General features: G+C 40.4%; 4 long non-coding RNA genes across 5 annotated transcripts; 2 read left to right on the top strand and 2 right to left on the bottom strand.

The window, feature by feature from the left end:
* Positions 1–3,482: 3,482 nt before the first annotated feature.
* On the bottom strand, positions 3,483–4,254 carry LOC120728917. The gene is made up of 4 exons (XR_005694815.1): positions 4,176–4,254; positions 3,991–4,064; positions 3,790–3,837; positions 3,483–3,653 (listed from the first exon to the last, which is right to left on the bottom strand). It is a non-coding gene; the product is annotated as an uncharacterized LOC120728917 (long non-coding RNA).
* A 2,224-nt stretch (positions 4,255–6,478) lies between these two features.
* Positions 6,479–8,084, top strand: LOC120728916. 2 transcript variants are annotated; one of them, XR_005694814.1, is made up of 5 exons: positions 6,479–6,493; positions 7,245–7,365; positions 7,477–7,550; positions 7,706–7,753; positions 7,888–8,084. It is a non-coding gene; the product is annotated as an uncharacterized LOC120728916 (long non-coding RNA). The 2 variants fall into 2 exon arrangements; XR_005694813.1 differs by lacking the exon at positions 6,479–6,493 and having other exon boundaries at positions 7,243–7,365.
* A 3,796-nt stretch (positions 8,085–11,880) lies between these two features.
* Positions 11,881–17,680, top strand: LOC120728915. Its single transcript, XR_005694812.1, has 3 exons — positions 11,881–12,019; positions 13,872–13,874; positions 17,671–17,680. It is a non-coding gene; the product is annotated as an uncharacterized LOC120728915 (long non-coding RNA).
* On the bottom strand, positions 12,227–13,071 carry LOC120728914. The gene is made up of 4 exons (XR_005694811.1): positions 12,944–13,071; positions 12,759–12,832; positions 12,558–12,605; positions 12,227–12,423 (listed from the first exon to the last, which is right to left on the bottom strand). It is a non-coding gene; the product is annotated as an uncharacterized LOC120728914 (long non-coding RNA).
* Positions 17,681–18,474: the final 794 nt, after the last annotated feature.

The raw sequence follows: 18,474 nt of genomic DNA, 5'->3' as shown, positions 1-18,474 counted from the left end.
TTGTTTGGGGGAGCTCGCGACAAGGCTGCCATACTCGGCGCCATCTTTAGCGCCAATGTTACATCTGTGCGATGATTATGGGCAATTTTTTCTTCAATGTTTAAAATTTTACACGTGAAGAAATTCACAAAGTCATCACTAGTTGACGTTAAACGACTGTTGGCTCAACAGAGCCCCGGGTTTTCTCAGTCTGGCTGGAGTGTTATAGAGAAACCTAGTGTTGTTCTTATTTCCATCAATCAGTGATGAATAGTAAGATGTTCTCTAGTACCACCATCACAGGACTAAACCCACCATCACAGGACTGAATGACTACAGACCTGTCGCCTTGACGTCTGTGGTCATGAAATCCTTCGAACGACTGGTGTTAGCCCATCTGAAAGACATTACAGGCCACCAGCTGCACCCTCTGCAGTTTGCCTACCGGGCAAACAGGTCGGTGGATGATGCAGTAAACATGGGGCTGCATTACATCCTGCAACACCTCGACCGCCCGGGAACTTATGCCAGGGTCCTGTTTGTGGACTTTAGTTCGGCTTTTAACACCATTGTGCCTGAACTTCTCTCCTCCAAACTCTCCCAGCTCAGCGTGTCACCAGCTACCTGTCAATGGATCACCAGCTTCCTGACAGATAGAAAGCAACAAGTGAGGCTGGGGGAGATCACCTCTGAAACTCGGTCCCTCAGTATTGGTGCCCCTCAAGGATGTGTCCTCTCACCACTACTGTTCTCCCTCTACACTAACGACTGCACCTCCAAGAACTCGACTGTTAAACTCCTAAAGTTTGCAGATGATACCACTGTCATTGGCCTCATTCAGGATGGTGATGAGTCTGCATACCAGCAGGAAGTTGAGCGACTGGTACTCTGGTGCAGTCAGCACAATCTGGAGCTGAACACTCTTAAAACTGTAGAGATGACAGTGGACTTCAGGAGACATCCCTCAACTCTGCTCCCCCTCACCATATCAGACAGCCCTGTGCCGACTGTGAAGACCTTCAAGTTCCTGGGTACCACCATCTCCCAGGACCTGAAGTGGGAGACCAACATCAACTCCATCCTCAAAAAGACCCAGCAGAGGATGCACTTCCTGAGACAACTGGGGAAGTACAGTCTTCCACAGGAGCTGCTGATCCAGTTCTACACTGCGGTCATTGAGTCTGTCCTGTGCTCCTCCATCACAGTCTGGTATGGTGCAGCCACTAAACAGGACAGGAGCAGACTGCAGCGGACTGTACGGGCAGCAGAAAGGATCATCGGCACCCCCCTGCCCTCCATCCAGGATCTGTACCTCTCAAGAACCAGGAAACGGGCAGGAAAAATCATCGCAGACCCCTCACACCCTGGTCACAGACTTTTTGATCTGTTGCCCTCTGGCAGACGGTACAGAAGCCTGCAGACCAGGACCACCCGACATAGGAACAGTTTCTTTCCCCTCGCCATCTCCCTTCTAAACAGTTGACCTGTCACACTGCTCCCACTGCCAGACTGCAACTGCACCTTATGTACATTCTGTAATATTCATTCCACCTCATTCATTTCTGTATTTTATGTATATAAGTTTAGATTAGTTATTTATAGTTGGTTTACACAGTGTTGTGTGTGTATGTGTATGTATGTGTAATGTGTGTATATATAGACACGTGTGTGTGTGTGTGTGTGATTTACATTGCTGTGCTTGAGAGCCACCATCTACCGGAACCAAATTCCTTGTATGTGTCTGCACATATACTTGGCCAATAAACACGATTCTGATTCTGATTATTATATAGCCGTTTTTTATACAGATGCAAACTGGCTTTCCAGGCTGAACGATGATCTTCAAATTAGTAAGGTACAATTTCTTCTGCAGCATACGAGTTACAGCGGTCCCTTGCTATAATGTGGTTCACCTTTCGCGGCCTCGCTGTTTCGCAAATGTTTTTTGGTGCAATTTTACATGGTTTGTTTTCGTTTTTGTTTGCACAGCGCATTGTGTTCTGCGTCCAATCTTGTGCCGGGTTTCCTGTACAGTACAGAATTTGTTCAGCTTGTCAAATTTACAAACATCTTCGATCGCTAGCAGTGTGACTCTAAAATGCTGTACTGTATGTTTGTAAGTTTTCTCCCCAACAAACACAACAATGTTGATGAAACGTTTTGCACCGTCAAAGGCACCTGCGGTAGCACCCAAAAGGCAGAGGAGGCTGCTAACAATCGCACAAAAAGTTGGACTTCTGGACATGCTAACGGAAAGTAGAAGTTACCGTATTTTCCAGATTATAAGGCGCATTAAGCGAAACAAAGCAGTCAGAAAAGTCAAACTTTACACAACTCATTCTTCTTGCTTCCTCTACTTCCGTACCATTGATGCATTAATGTTGACTTCTCTTGCAGCTGCTCTATTCCCATGTTGTAGACCTGAAAACAGTTTTTTAGCCTTGATTTCATTCTGGAATACTAGACTTATTTTTCTACAAAGGTTTGAACTTTGAGTGTTTAAACAAGTGAGAAAAGTGTAAAGATGTTCATGCTTGTCTGAGAAAAGTGTATAGTGTGTAGTGAAGGGTTTTACAGCCTTAAAACAGCTATAATAATTGTAAAAAAAAAAAAAAGAGAATACAGTTGGCTACTTCAGGGATTTCAGCTATCGCAGGTTATTTTTAGAACGTAACTCCCACGATAAATGAGGGACCACTGTATCAGCTTTAGGGTGCACTGTTAGATTTGTATTGTTCATTGTCATTTATGCTTAGAAATATTTACTCATATGCTTAGAAGTGTATATAATCATTTGTAGATTGAAAGAATGTCTCATCCTAGGAGGTCTGTAACAACTCTGTGTAGCATGAAGAGGGAGGTGTGTTCACTCCTCTACAGAGTGTTCTGGCAAAGATCACACACCTCCTAGGAGAGGTCGTATCTTCTCTTGCTGATATATGGTATAGCAAACACACGTATATCTGTTTGAGTGTAAGAGCCTTTTGTTTAGATGGACCACTAGACTCCTGGCACTAGACCACTAGACTTTGGGGAGCCTTCATGGGGTCACACTCTGACCCACACACACACACACACACACACACACACACACACACACACACACACACACACACACACACAGGCAAGGTACTCTTTGTGTGTATGAAACGTCATATGTTAATGAACCTATGCATATTCATGTAACCACAATAAAAGGAGTGCTATGGGGAACCTGGCCGAGAGTCTGACGGAGGTCAAGTGGGTGGAACGACACTTGGCTCCAGGTAGGTCTCCCTCATGTTATTGGGTAATGATCAGACAAAAGTGTGTGTGTGTGTGTGTGGGGGGGGGGGGGGTTGATTTGGGAGAAACTGCATGAACAAGGAGATGTTGTTTATATTGACTAGAATAATCTGTTTTGTTTTGGTTTTTTTTACTTTTTTTAAGACAGAGTCACTCAGAAATAAGTACGTAAATAAACCAAAAAAATCCCAGTGCAATTTAACATAGGTTTTTATTCATTGTTTGTTCATTTTCAATTCATCCTTTATGGCAGTTGTAGCTGCTGGTTAAGGAGCAGCTTATCGTATAGCAGCAAGAAGCAAAGCAAGGAGCGTTGAATTCTGCAGAAGTGCTGGATTCTGTAGAAGAGGTAGTAGCAGGGTAAGACGATTTAGGGAAGTCCCAGTATTCTGCAAGAGAATCAGTAATATATATTATTACATGTGATAATGCATTCTCTGGTGAATAACTTCTTAGAGATATGTAAATATCAGAGAGTCAAGTGTGTCTAATGTTCAAACCTAGAAAGACAAACATGAGACTCACCCGCTCCCTAGATGAAGAACGTGCATCGCGCTCGTGTGCTGAGTCATTCTGTTTAAAAACAAACATGCAAATGAATTGTTTGGATATGACAAGATAGGAGCACTGATACAGTCTCTGGTTACACAGTTACACACAGTGCAAGATATATTCATATATTACAGATAACATCACTAGCACAGTCTACAGTCATATTACACTTACAGGATTTGCCAGAGCAAGGCTCAGCAGGCATCCAAGCAGAAACACAACCTTGATCATGGTTTTAGTGATTTCACCTGTTAACAATATTTCAGATGAGATGTGGTCAAAACCATCAGCAAAATCACCATTCAACCAACATTATACTGAAAACACAGAAGCAATAAGAGATTGATTAGAAATGTTACCGTCAGGTCTTCACAACTTCAGCAGACTGTCTCAGAGATGTGGATGATTGTGGTAATGCTGTACTGACAGAAGAGCTTTTTATACACAGTTGCAAGAGATGATTTAATCTCATTTGCGTAACTGTTGGGAAACTGTAACTCTTAGAAAACATTCTCATCTTAACAAGGGTAAACACAATTGGGCAACAATCAGGGACACACCTGATTAATCTTTTTGCTGCAACACAGTGATGTGAGATTGACCAGGTATGAGTCACATACAAAACTAACTGTTGTTTGTGTATGTTCCTTTAAGTATAATTGTCTACCCTTTAAAATGTAGGGGTAATGGTCACCAGGTTGTATCTATCTATATATCTATCTACTGGCTTTTTAGAAAATGTAAAGAAACTAGAAAATAATCAGGTGTTGTATATTACCACTGTTCCGGGGGTGGGTCTGTGACCCAGCATTTTGTGTTATTTTATATTGTTGATTTCTTATATTAATAATATGTTAAATTCATGTGCTATTCTTTAGTAATGGGATAGGTGAGTTTTCTTTTATTCTGTTAAGTTCTATTATTATTATTTAAAATGGTTAAAATCACACACAGGTGTATCACGTCAGGTGCACAGGATCAGTACATCGTTACCCAGCATTATAAAGGAGTCTTGTCCTATTGAAACCTCAGATTTAGTTTGGTATGCTCCTCACTTTTGAAGTGTTGAGGTGAACGCCATAGTGAGATCTAATAACTGTCTGACGCCCTAAGAAAGAAGACTGTGGCCACCTATGAGTCTGGTAAGGGATTTAAAAAGATCTCAAAAGAATTTGACATCAGCCGTTCCACCATCTGGAAAAGTATTTACAAGTGGACGACATTCAAAACAACTGTCACCATGCCCAGGTCTGGCCCTCCAAGCAAATTCACCCCCAGAGCAGACCGCAAGGTGCTCAAAGAAGTCATCAAAAAGCCTAAAATGTCATCACTGGAACTACAGGAGGCTCTGGCTGCTGTCGATGTGAAAGCGCATGACTCTACTATCAGAAAGAGACTACACAAGTTTGACTTTCATGGGAGGTGTGCAAGGAGGAAACCTTTGCTCTCTAAGAGAAACATTAAGACCAGACTGAAGTTTGCCCGGACAAACGTAGACAAACACCATGACCTCTGGAATAATGTTCTTTGGACAGATGAATCTAAAGTGGAATTATTTGGACACAAGAACAGTAGACATGTTTGGCATAAACCAAATACAGCCTTGCAAGAAAAGAACTTCATACCAACTGTGAAGCATGGAGGTGGCAGTATCATAGTTTGGGGATGCTTATCTGAGGCACCACCTGGCCAGCTCACCATCATTGAATCCATCATGAAGTCTACTGTGTGTGAGGAGTGGGGCAAACTTTCTTCTGATCGATGTCAGAGGCTGGTAAAAGGCTACAAAAGGTGTCTCACTGAAGTTATATCAGCCAAAGGTGGCAACACTAGTTATTGGGGGGGTAGAGTGTCCTAACTTTTTCCTCCATTAAAATACAAATTTTTGGGTTTTTTTGTTTTGTTCTGTTTTGTTTTTTTTGGATGTGTAAATTTTTCTTTATTTTTGTTATTTTTGTTTAATTGCAATTAAGTCGCTTACTTTTCCAGTAATACATGAAAACATGATTGGACAGTGATATGTGAACATTTCTTAATAAAGAGCTGATAATTAATTGCGGTGCCCTTATTTTCTCACATGACTGTTGTAAAAGTACCAGACACACACGATGATTGTGCTCACTATTATTGCGTTTTCTTGACAGTTGTGAACTCGAGGAAAACAGTCTGTTCCAGTCGAGCTCTCTCTCTCCCCGCTCGACTCTGGCTTCACTATATAGAGAAATAGAAAGAGACTCCATCATCAGTCAATCACTACCACCTGTGGCTCACCCTCCTCCCGGTACTGACCCCTTGAGCTCACTGCACCACTCCTTCCCTGCAGCTGCACCAGGGACCACACCTCAGCCACAACTGTATTTCCTATGTAACGATTTTAAAAGATCATTTTTTTATTTGTTTGGCTGAATCTGTCAGTACATCTTTATTGTCTTCATTATCTTCTTTTTTTCCCAACACTTATTGGTTCCACAATAAGTGGAACCATGCTGAAGGTATTTCTGCTTGGATGCTTCCTATGACTCACTCTAGTTCAACCTGTAAGTATTATTATAAGTGATTATACCTATAGAAGATACTACTTGAATATGCAAATACAAGTAATACAATACTTAGGAATTTTCTACAGATTGTCAATGTGTATGAAAAGTATGGTGGCGCTCACCACGGCTGATATGAGGTGAGTACTTTCTTTATCCTCCACATTTAAATCACACATGAACATCACGTTCTGTAAAATGTTTGGATTTTTTTCTCTCTCTACACATCACCACCGACCCCCATCCCCCAGCGATGTTAAAGACTCATTGCCTGCTATCACAAATGCTTGATTGAATTTCTTGGAGTCAAAAGTGACACAACCAGTTATTAGGTTTAGGGTGTAATTACCTTTTCACACAGGACCACGTAGATTTGGATACATTTCTTCATTCTACTGTTTCTATGTCACGAAATACACCTTTTGAGATCTTTTTTTGTTTTAACTCAGGATGTAGTAGCATAATTTTCAAACAATAAGTCAACTATACCATTACTTAAGAATAGCACATGACTTTAACAAAATAATAACATAAGAAATCAACAATATAAAATAACACAAAATGCTGGGTCACAGACCCACCCCTGAACGGTGGTAAAATACAACACCTGATGATTTTCTAGTTTCTTTACATTTTCTAAAAAGCCAGTAGATAGATATATAGATAGATACAACTTGGTGATCATTACCCCTACATTTTAAAGGGTAGACAATTATACTTAAAGGAACATATAGAAACAACAGTTAGTTTTGTATGTGACTCATACCTGGTCAATCTCACATCATTGTGTTGCAGCAAAAAGATTAATCAGGTGTGTCCCTGATTGTTGTCCAATTGTGTTTACCCTTGTTAAGATGAGACGTTTTTCTAAGAATTACAATTTCCCAACAGTTACGCAAATGAGATTAAATCATCTCTTGCAACTGTGTATAAAAAGCTCTGCTGTCAGTACAACATTACCACAATCATCCACATCTCTGAGACAGTCTGCTGAAGTTGTGAAGACCTGACGGTAACATTTCTCATCAATCTCTTATTGCTTCTGTGTTTTCAGTATAATGTTGGTTGACTGGTGATTTTGCTGATGGTTTTGACCACATCTCATCTGAAATATTGTTAACAGGTGAAATCACTAAAACCATGATCAAGGTTGTGTTTCTGCTTGGATGCCTGCTGAGCCTTGCTCTGGCAAATCCTGTAAGTGTAATATGACTGTAGACTGTGCTAGTGATGTTATCTGTAATATATGAATATATCTTGCACTGTGTGTGTAACTGTGTAACCAGAGACTGTGTCAGTGCTCCTATCATATCATATCCAAACAATTCATTTGCATGTTTGTTTTTAAACAGAATGACTCAGCACACGAGCGCGATGCACGTTCTTCATCTAGGGAGCGGGTGAGTCTCATGTTTGTCTTTCTAGGTTTGAACATTAGACACTTGACTCTCTGATATTTACATATCTCTAAGAAGTCATTCACCAGAGAATGCATTATCACATGTAATAATATATATTACTGATTCTCTTGCAGAATACTGGGACTTCCCTAAATCGTCTTACCCTGCTACTACCTCTTCTACAGAATCCAGCACTTCTGCAGAATTCAACGCTCCTTGCTTTGCTTCTTGCTGCTATACGATAAGCTGCTCCTTAACCAGCAGCTACAACTGCCATAAAGGATGAATTGAAAATGAACCAACAATGAATAAAAACCTATGTTGAATTGCACTGGGGTTCTTTTGTCATTTATTTAAAGGATTATTGAAAATCAGTGCTTATTTTTGTGTGACTCTGTCTTAAAATAAGATTAAAAATCTTGTTGTGCCAACAGTGCAGTGTAGCTAGCTGAACGCTACTTCTTCACTACGTACAACTCTGGATACTGTAGCTCTTCTGAAAAAGAAAGGCTTCAATCAGTACCTGATTCCCTGGTATACCTCTCAAATTTGCACCTTAAAGCACATAATGTTGCTTGTTTTGCTTTAGTTTTTCTCTTTTCTAAACTGAATCTTGACTTTTTCTTTAGTCTTTCTGCTCACTGTTGTGTTTGGTAGCTGCAAAATAAAGTTCATCAGTGAAAATCAGGCAGACACAAAATTTGTTTTGGGTTTTTCACAAACACCTTTTTATTGTACAGTTTGGCCCATAATGTCACGGTCCTGGGTCGGATCGACCCAGCATTTTGAGTTCCTTATGCTTTGGTTTATTTTTGAATTATGAATCTGTGTTTCAGTTATTCTGGTATGTTTTTGCATTATGACTAAGGTTCAGGTTGTATTTTGTTATTATTGCCGGTTTAGTTCAGCGTCTAGTCTGTCTTACTCTGTCGAGTCCGTGTCCTAGTAAAGTGTGTCTTGTTTCCTGTTTTACTTTGAAGGTTCATGTTCCTGTCTTTGTCAGTGTTTCTAGCTTTGTTCCCCCTGTCTCGTTAGGTCTTATCCCTCCCAGCTGTGTATCCCCTTCTGTCTTTAATTCCTTGATGACTCCTTCAGTGTGTTTAAGCCCAGTGTGTCTTTGTGTCAGTGTGGTGTCGTTAACGTCTGTTCGTCCTCATACCACTCTGTGTGTTCTGTTTGCCTGCCTGCTAGTTTATTTGCATTTCCAGTCTAGTTAGTTCTTTGTTCAGTCTGCATTTCCACAATAAAGCTGAGGGTTTTGAGTTCACCTGTGTCTCTGTGAGTCCTGCTTTTGGGTCCACCTTTCTTGACTGCCTTCACACAGCCATGACACATAAGTTTTTGGACAAATGAAAACGCTGCAAAAAGAAAGACGCTGCACTGCAACTTCAAGAAAAACGCTGCACTGCAAAAAGAAAAACGCTGCAAAAAGAAAGACGCTGCACTGCAACTTCAAGAAAAACGCTGCACTGCAAAAAGAAAAACGCTGCAAAAGCACACAAAGCACAACGGAAATAGGAAAAAAGACAACGGAAATGTTCCTGGGGAGACAATAACCCGACGGACCAGTTGCACGAACCAAAACAAGCTGTCTTTTTTTTTTTTTTTTTTTTTTTTTTTAACCAAAACAAGCTGTCTGTCACTACCCGATCCGTACCGGAAACCCGATCGGTCACCCGCATGCGCAGGGGTTTTCTTCTTCTTCTGTTCGTTTAATGGCAGTTTACTCCCCAGTGTACGAGGATACCGCCACCTGCTGACTGAGCTAGTGAACCCTATTGTAAACTGAATTAGTGTCATCACAAACGTGTGTTACATTTGATTTAGTGATAATCGAGTGTGTTTTATGCTTGTCTGTGTGGAGAGGATTGTTGGAATAGTGATGATGATGTCCGCTATCACTGTCAATTGCCAGTAAACACTTCATCTGGCTGATGAACCTTCACGTGACATATTATAAAGTCTGTATTATTAACTCTGTCATTAGGCACCATTCTTCTTATTTGACGGTGCTGTTGTTCAATAGGGGAACGCTCTCTGTTGAGGAGAAAAGAAAAACTTTGTTGCGGTTACGGATTATCCATTGTTTAAATGTCCCGGTAGTCAAAAAGGCTGAGAAATGCTAGGAGCTAAATGGGTGCTAACCGTGTCATTCAAATATATTGAATGTCGCAATGTTGGCAAAGAGAGGAAGTGACGTAAGATTTGCGCATGCGGGGTACCGTGCAACTGGTCCGTCGGGTTATTGTCTCCCCAGGAACATTTCCGTTGTCTTTTTTCCTATTTCCGTTGTGCTTTGTGTGCTTTTGCAGCGTTTTTCTTTTTGCAGTGCAGCGTTTTTCTTGAAGTTGCAGTGCAGCGTCTTTCTTTTTGTAGCATTTTTCTTTTTGAAGTGCAGTGTTTTTCTTGAAGTTGCAGTGCAGCATCTTTCTTTTTGCAGCGTTTTCCTTTTTGCAGCATTTTTCTTTTTGCAAGTGTTTTCTGAAGTTGCAGTCCGTTTGGCCTCTCAGGGCCACCGTACTTTTGTCATTTTTCCTGAATTTTTCCTACTGAAAGTAGCTGTACATAATGTTACATCTGTGCGATGATTATGGGCAATTTTTTTTCTTCAATGTTTAAAATTTTACACGTGAAGAAATTCACAAGTCATCACTAGTTGACGTTAAACGACTGTTGGCTCAACAGAGCCCTGGGTTTTCTCAGTCTGGCTGGAGTGTTATAGAGAAACCTAGTGTTGTTCTTATTTCCATCAATCAGTGATGAAGTGTAAGATGTTCTCTAGTATTATTATATAGCCTTTTTTTTATACAGATGCAAACTGACTTTCCAGGCTAAACGATGATCTTCTAAATTAGTAAGGTGCAATTTCTTCTGTAGCATACGAGTTACACCGGTCCCTTGCTATAATGTGGTTCACCTTTCGCGGCCTCGCTGTTTCGCAAATGTTTTTTGGTGCAATTTTACATGGTTTGTTTTTGTTTGCACAGCGCATTGTGTTCTGCGTCCAATCTTGTGCCGGGTTTCCTGTACAGTACAGAATTTGTTCAGCTTGTCAAATTTACAAACATCTTCGATCGCTAGCAGTGTGACTCTAAAATGCTGTACTGTATGTTTGTAAGTTTTCTCCCCAACAAACACAACAATGTTGATGAAACGTTTTGCACCGTCAAAGGCACCTGCGGTAGCACCCAAAAGGCAGAGGAGGCTGCTAACAATCGCACAAAAAGTTGGACTTCTGGACATGCTAACGGAAAGTAGAAGTTACCGTATTTTCCAGATTATAAGGCGCATTAAGCGAAACAAAGCAGTCAGAAAAGTCAAACTTTACACAACTCATTCTTCTTGCTTCCTCTACTTCCGTACCATTGATGCATTAATGTTGACTTCTCTTGCAGCTGCTCTATTCCCATGTTGTAGACCTGAAAACAGTTTTTTAGCCTTGATTTCATTCTGGAATACTAGACTTATTTTTCTACAAAGGTTTGAACTTTGAGTGTTTAAACAAAAGAGAAAAGTGTAAAGATGTTCATGCTTGTCTGAGAAAAGTGTATAGTGTGTAGTGAAGGGTTTTACAGCCTTAAAACATCTACAATAATTGTTAAAAAAAAAAAAGAGAGAATACAGTTGGCTACTTCAGGGATTTCAGCTATCGCAGGTTATTTTTAGAACATAACTCCCACGATAAATGAGGGACCACTGTATCAGCTTTAAGGTGCACTGTTAGATTTGTATTGTTCATTGTCATTTATGCTTAGAAATATTTACTCATATGCTTAGAAGTGTATATAATCATTTGTAGATTGAAAGAATGTCTCATCCTAGGAGGTCTGTAACAACTCTGTGTAGCATGAAGAGGGAGGTGTGTTCACTCCTCTACAGAGTGTTCTGGCATAGATCACACACCTCCTAGGAGAGGTCGTATCTTCTCTTGCTGATATATGGTATAGCAAACACACGTATATCTGCTTGAGTGTAAGAGCCTTTTGTTTAGATGGACCACTAGACTCCTGGCACCAGCTTTGGGGAGCCTTCATGGGGTCACACTCTGACCACACAAACACACACACACACACACACACACACACACACACACACACACACACACACAGGCAAGGTACTCTTTGTGTGTATGAAACGTCATGTGTTAATGAACCTATGCATATTCATGTAACCACAATAAAAGGAGTGCTATGGGGAACCTGGCCGTGAGTCTGACGGAGGTCAAGTGGGTGGAATGACACTTGGCTCCAGGTAGGTCTCCCTCATGTTATTGGGTAATGATCAGACAAAAGTGTGTGTGTGTGTGTGTGTGGAGGGGGGAGGGGGGGGGTTGATTTGGGAGAAACTGCATGAACAAGGAGATGTTGTTTATATTGACTAGAATAATCTGTTTTTTTTTTTTTTTTTTTTAACTTCTTTTAAGACCGAGTCACTCAAAAATAAGTACGTAAATAAAATTAAAAAAAATCCCAGTGCAATTTAACATAGGTTTTTATTCATTGTTGGTTCATTTTCAATTCATCCTTTGTGGCAGTAATAGCTGTTGGTTAAGGAGCAGATTATCGTATAACAGCAAGAAGCAAAGCAAGGAGCGTTGAATTCTGCAGAAGTGCTGGATTCTGTAGAAGAGGTAGTAGCAGGGTAAGACGATTTAGGGAAGTCCCAGTATTCTGCAAGAGAATCAGTAATATATATTATTACATGTGATAATGCATTCTCTGGTGAATAACTTCTTAGAGAGATGTAAATATCAGAGAGTCAAGTGTCTAATGTTCAAACCTAGAAAGACAAACATGAGACTCACCCGCTCCCTAGATGAAGAACGTGCATCGCGCTCGTGTGCTGAGTCATTCTGTTTAAAAACAAACATGCAAATGAATTGTTTGGATATGATAGGATAGGAGCACTGACACAGTCTCTGGTTACACAGTTACACACAGTGCAAGATATATTCATATATTACAGATAACATCACTAGCACAGTCTACAGTCATATTACACTTACAGGATTTGCCAGTGCAAGGCTCAGCAGGCATCCAAGCAGAAACACAACCTTGATCATGGTTTCAGTGATTTCACCTGTTAACAATATTTCAGATGAGATGTGGTCAAAACCATCAGCAAAATCACCAGTCAACCAACATTATACTGAAAACACAGAAGCAATAAGAGATTGATGAGAAATGTTACCGTCAGGTCTTCACAACTTCAGCAGACTGTCTCAGAGATGTGGATGATTGTGGTAATGTTGTACTGACAGCAGAGCTTTTTATACACAGTTGCAAGAGATGATTTAATCTCATTTGCGTAACTGTTGGGAAACTGTAACTCTTAGAAAACATTCTCATCTTAACAAGGGTAAACACAATTGGGCAACAATCCGGGACACACCTGATTAATCTTTTTGCTGCAACACAGTGATGTGAGATTGACCAGGTTTGAGTCACATACAAAACTAACTGTTGTTTGTGTATGTTCCTTTAAGTATAATTGTCTACCCTTTAAAATGTAGGGGTAATGGTCACCAGGTTGTATGTATCTATATATGTAGAAAATAATCAGGTGTTATATTTTACCACCGTTCAGGGGTGGGTCTGTGACCCAGCGTTTTGTGTTATTTTTTATTGTTGATTTCTTATGTTAATATTATGTTAAAGTCATGTGGTATTCTTAAGGGTATAGTTGAGTTATTTTCTATTTTGTATTACTTATGAGACAATGTTCTAGTTCTAGTATCAAAGTTCTAGTATCATTATTAGTTTGTCTTTGTTCGGTTTGGTCTGGTTTATGTTTTTTCTATGCTTCCTTGTTTATGTAGGTCCCCTTGTGTCTCTCTTCTCTGAGTCCCTCTCCCTCTCTCTCTTTTGTCAAGCTTTCATGTCCCAGTTCACGTCTGTCGATACTTCCTTTTTCATTTTGAAAATCTTGTTTCTATGGTTAATGTGCTTAGTTTTACTTACCCCCTGTGGCGTCATGGTCATTTGTGTCAGATGATTCTCCCCAGGTGATTACCCTTCTGTGTATTTATACCCTTAGTCTCTTCTGTTTTTTGTCGGGTCATCTGTGTGTTCATGTTCATGTCAATGATTTTCAAGATCCTGTCCAGATGTGATAGCAGGCAGTGAGCCTTTAACATCTGTGGGGGATGGCCCACTCTTCTTTGCAGAAGGTTGGAGTAGAAGGTTAATCAGTGTTCCAACTTTTCTCCATTTGTGGCTTGCTGTTCTTTAATTGATGTTTTTTTTCTTATTTTCTTTAAAAAAAAAAAAACTCACCTGGGTGTTGTCTGTTAGCTGCTTAAGCTGTTAAGTCTTGTGATTTGTAATCATAGCAAGGTATTTCCATCTGTTTACCAGTTTGCAAACACTAAAGGGTGGAGACCGACATTACAGTGCATATGCAATGTTTTCTGATGACCAGTGTTGGTCAAGTTACTTGAAAAAAGTAATCAGTAACTAATTACTGATTACTTCCCCAAAAAGTAATCCCGTTACTTTACCGATTACTTATTTTCAAAAGTAATTAATTACTTAGTTACTTTTTAAAAACACGATTTACAACCTGAATAGGTGATAAAGCGATAGATCTTTCAGCCCAATTCTACTTTTTCTACATAATCCATCATACAAAATGTAATCAAATGGAAAGGTCCCTTTTTAAAACTTGTTTTATTAGTTATAATCTTTTAACTTTATGCATCAAGCAAAAAATTTAATTATATGCAACATTCTCTGACTGGAAGAAATTTATTTAATATTTAAACCTATTTTCTGCACTTTCCAGCACATAATTTTTTTGTGTGTGTGTTTACACTCACTCTTTCAAATAGATGCAAGTAAAACACAGCAGAAAATAAATAAAATCAAAGACTAGTGGTTCTTTGCTCTATTTTCACCTGTAAAGCAGGAATGGGGTAGGTGGAGGTTTACCCTGGTGCAGGTGTGCCGCAGCGGTCAGTGGAAGAATCCGCGAGTTTCTCTGTGAATTTCCCATTACGTCGTTGCGCACTCGGTGCTTGCTTGTAGTGATGGGATTTCCGGCTCTTTTTAGAGAACCGGCTCTTTCGGTTCGGCTCACTAAAAAGAGCCGGCTCTTTCAGCTCCGAACCGGCTCTTCAGGTTGTTTTGTTGCTTTCATTAATTTATTAGTAACAATAATATAAAATTATGCACAAAAGGAATTACTAATGTAACAAAAAAAAGTGGTTTTATTTATATATGTTTATATATAAATATATGCAGTGGCCCCTAGAGACAAAACACGTACAAATTCCAAAAAGCACATACAAACTCCAAAACACATTTCTAGCATTTCTAGCATAAGTGATCTAGGTAGCTCTGAACTTCCAAACCAGAGCTACCTAGATCACTTAAATTACACAATTGAAAGCATGAAAGCATATGTGTATTGTTTGTGTATTTATACAAAAGCATTCATATATAGTCAAATAATTAAAAAAAAAAAAAAAAAGTTCATTTACCTGTTATTACCACACACCAAATCCGGTTGTTGGTACTTGCTGGCTTGTGTAGCCACTAGGTAACAAAAGTTCAACACTGCCCCTAGCATCCTGGAGCACTTCTGTTGTCTTTTGTACGTGTTTTGAGTTTTTATGTGCTTCTGAGTTTTTATGTGTTTTGGAGTTTGTACGTGTTTTTACGTGTTTTGGAGTTTTAACGTGTTTTGGAGTTTGTACGTGTATTAATGTGTTTTGGAGTTTTTACATGTTTGTACGTGTTTTTACGTGTTTTGGAGTTTGTACGTGCTTCAGGGTTCGTACGTGATTTGAAGTTTGTATGTGCTTTGTCTGTAGGGGCCACCGTCAATATACTTTTATTTGTTCACTCCACATAAAATGCAATAAATAAATCATATAATACAAAACTCAACTATTCACATTTCAACTTTTAACTATTTAAATTTTCAGCTTTTTCCTTTTACAAATTTAAAGTGAAACAACACAAAACACTGCAAACCACAACACAATTAAATATAAATTATAATATGAAAACAAAAAGAAAATGCATATTCTCTGTCATATGGACCTGCATGAATAAACTTTCTGAATCCTTTATCATCTGCAACTGAAAATAGTTGTGGATGATTACTATACCTTTCTAATGTGACGTTGTTGTCCCTGGCTCTCTTTCTCTCTCCCTCCTGCTCTGTTCCTGTGCTACTGCTACCGCCCCTCCCCCCTCTTCCCAGCGTAAAGCACAAGGCTCGCATGCTGAGTGAAGTGGGAAAAAAGTGCGGGAGAGAGGGTGAGCGAAAGAAGAAAAAAAAAACCCCACAGCTCGCAATAAGGAGCCGGCTCGCGTCGTTCACATCAAAGAGCCGGCTCTAAGAGCCATTTCGTTCGCGACCGACCCATCACTACTTGCTTGGAAGTTTGGGGGGGGTTTCGCTGTAAAAAGAAGTTTTCTTCCCACGCACAATGGATGCTAATGTTTTTGTCACTTTTTATGGAATCAAACTTAAAGTAAGGTCAGTACTAACACGCTTTAAACGCTGCACGCTCATACTCTCTCCGCACTCGATATATTATCCACTGTTGATCTGCAGACAGCTGTTGTCACGAATGTAGCACTTGCTTACATCACTGTCATGAGACATTCTCGCAAAAAATCATGGTTTTAGTAACGCAGTAACGCAGCGTTCCGACGGGAAAGTAACGGTAATCTAATTACCGTTTTTGCAATAGTAATCCCTTACTTTACTCGTTACTTGAAAAAAGTAATCGGATTACGCGTTACTGCCCATCACTGCTGATGACATAAAGATTAATGTTTACTTTAACTACTGGACAAATCTATTAAAATGTATTATTTCTGATACTTGTGATGAAATCAGTGCAGCATAATCATATCAGCTTTGACCACAAAATAATTGCCAGAAATGTCTACTTTTTGAAAACTGAGTGTTTGTTGAACCTTTTCATGAAACACATTAAATGTTAATTTGCATACGTATTTTAATTTGTATTATATTTGACAAATCTATTTTTGTTTTGTTTGTGAGCAGGGTTTCAATTTATGGCTTAAAAACTATTTATTATGGGGCTTTTTTGGCAGGGGGTCAAAGTAATGATGTTGAGGATGGATTTAGAGGACCATTTCTAAACAAAGCTGATCCAGTAAGTGTACCGTATTTTCACGACCATAAGGCGCACTTAAAAGTCTTAGATTTTCTTCAAAAAGTGCGGCGCACCCTATAGCGCGGTGCGCCCTATGTGTTGTAAGGAGGACGTAGTAGAGAACACCATGAGAACGTTAAAGGGTGAAGTGTGGGCGTTGATCGTATATACCGGGACAATCGCACATACCTGTATAAAAGAACAGGTATGTGCATTATGCAGGACATCGTTGTTTTAACAACCCTGAAAATGGCAAAGAGACACGCTTACGAAGCACAGTTTAAACTGAAGGCCATCAGCTACGCGGAGGAACATGGAAATCGAGCAGCGGCGAGAGAATTTAAGATTAACGAATCGATGGTTCGCAAATGGAGGAAGCTGGAAAACAAGCTCCGGCAGGTCAAGAAAACGCAGCTGAGTTTCCGCGGACATAAGGCGAGGTGGCTCGAGTTGGAGGAAAGACTCGAGCGGTGGATCATCGAGCAAAGAGCGAGCGGGAGAAGCGTTTCGACGGTCACCATTCGGCTAAAAGCAGTTTCACTAGCTGAAGAGATGAACATTGAACATTTCCAAGGAGGTCCGTCTTGGTGCTTTCGTTTTATGAAACGGTGCCATTTTTCCATCCGGACCAGGACTACGGTAGCGCAGCAACTTCCAGCGGATTATAAGGAAAAGCTGGCCATCTTCCGCTCCTACTGCAGCAAACACATCGGCGACAAAAACATCCAGCCCAGCCACATCACAAACATGGACGAGGTCCCGGTCACTTTTGACATCCCAGTGAGTCACACTGTGGAGAAGAAGGGGACCAGCACGGTAGCGATACGCACAACGGGGTATGAAAAGTCTTCTTTTACTGTTGTGCTTTGGCTGCCATGCTAATGGACAGAAACTGCCGCCTATGGTGATTTTTAAGCGAAAGACTTTGCCTAAAGAGAAGTTTCCAGCAGAAATCATCATTAAGGCAAATGAAAAGGGCTGGATGGATGAGGAAATGATGAAAGACTGGCTGAGGGAGGTGTATGTAAGGAGACCAGGTGGTTTTTTCCACGCATCACCATCGCTGTTGATCTGTGACTCTATGCGTGCCCATCTCACAGCCGATGTGAAAAAACTTGTGAAGCAAATGAACTGTGAGCTTGCTGTCATTCCGGGAGGCCTGACAAAGGAACTCCAACCGCTGGACATCGGTGTGAACCGCCCGTTCAAAGTGAGGCTGCGAGCGGCCTGGGAGCGATGGATGACCGGTGGAGACCACAGTTTCACTAAGAGTGGAAGGCAGCGCCGGGCGAGTTACACCACAATTTGCCAATGGATTGTAGATGCTTGGGCTAACATGTCTGCTGGCACTGTTGTTCGAGCTTTCGCAAAAGCCGGCATCGTTTTCGAGGAGCCGCACGGCACGGAAAGTGACTCTGACGGTGAAGACAGTGAACCTGGCATGTTTGATGGAGATTTAGCGCAGCTGTTCAATTCAGACACAGAGGATGAGGACTTCGATGGGTTTGATTGATGATAAAAATGTGAGTACCAAACTTTGTTTTGCTCCTGCTTTATTTTTAAATACGCACACTTGTATGCTTGT

Source organism: Simochromis diagramma, unplaced genomic scaffold (genome assembly GCF_900408965.1).
Source record: "Simochromis diagramma unplaced genomic scaffold, fSimDia1.1 OVJJ01000302.1, whole genome shotgun sequence".
Lineage (NCBI taxonomy): Eukaryota > Metazoa > Chordata > Actinopteri > Cichliformes > Cichlidae > Simochromis > Simochromis diagramma.
Note: the sequence above shows the minus strand (reverse complement) of the source record. Positions and strands in the feature narration are given on the sequence as shown.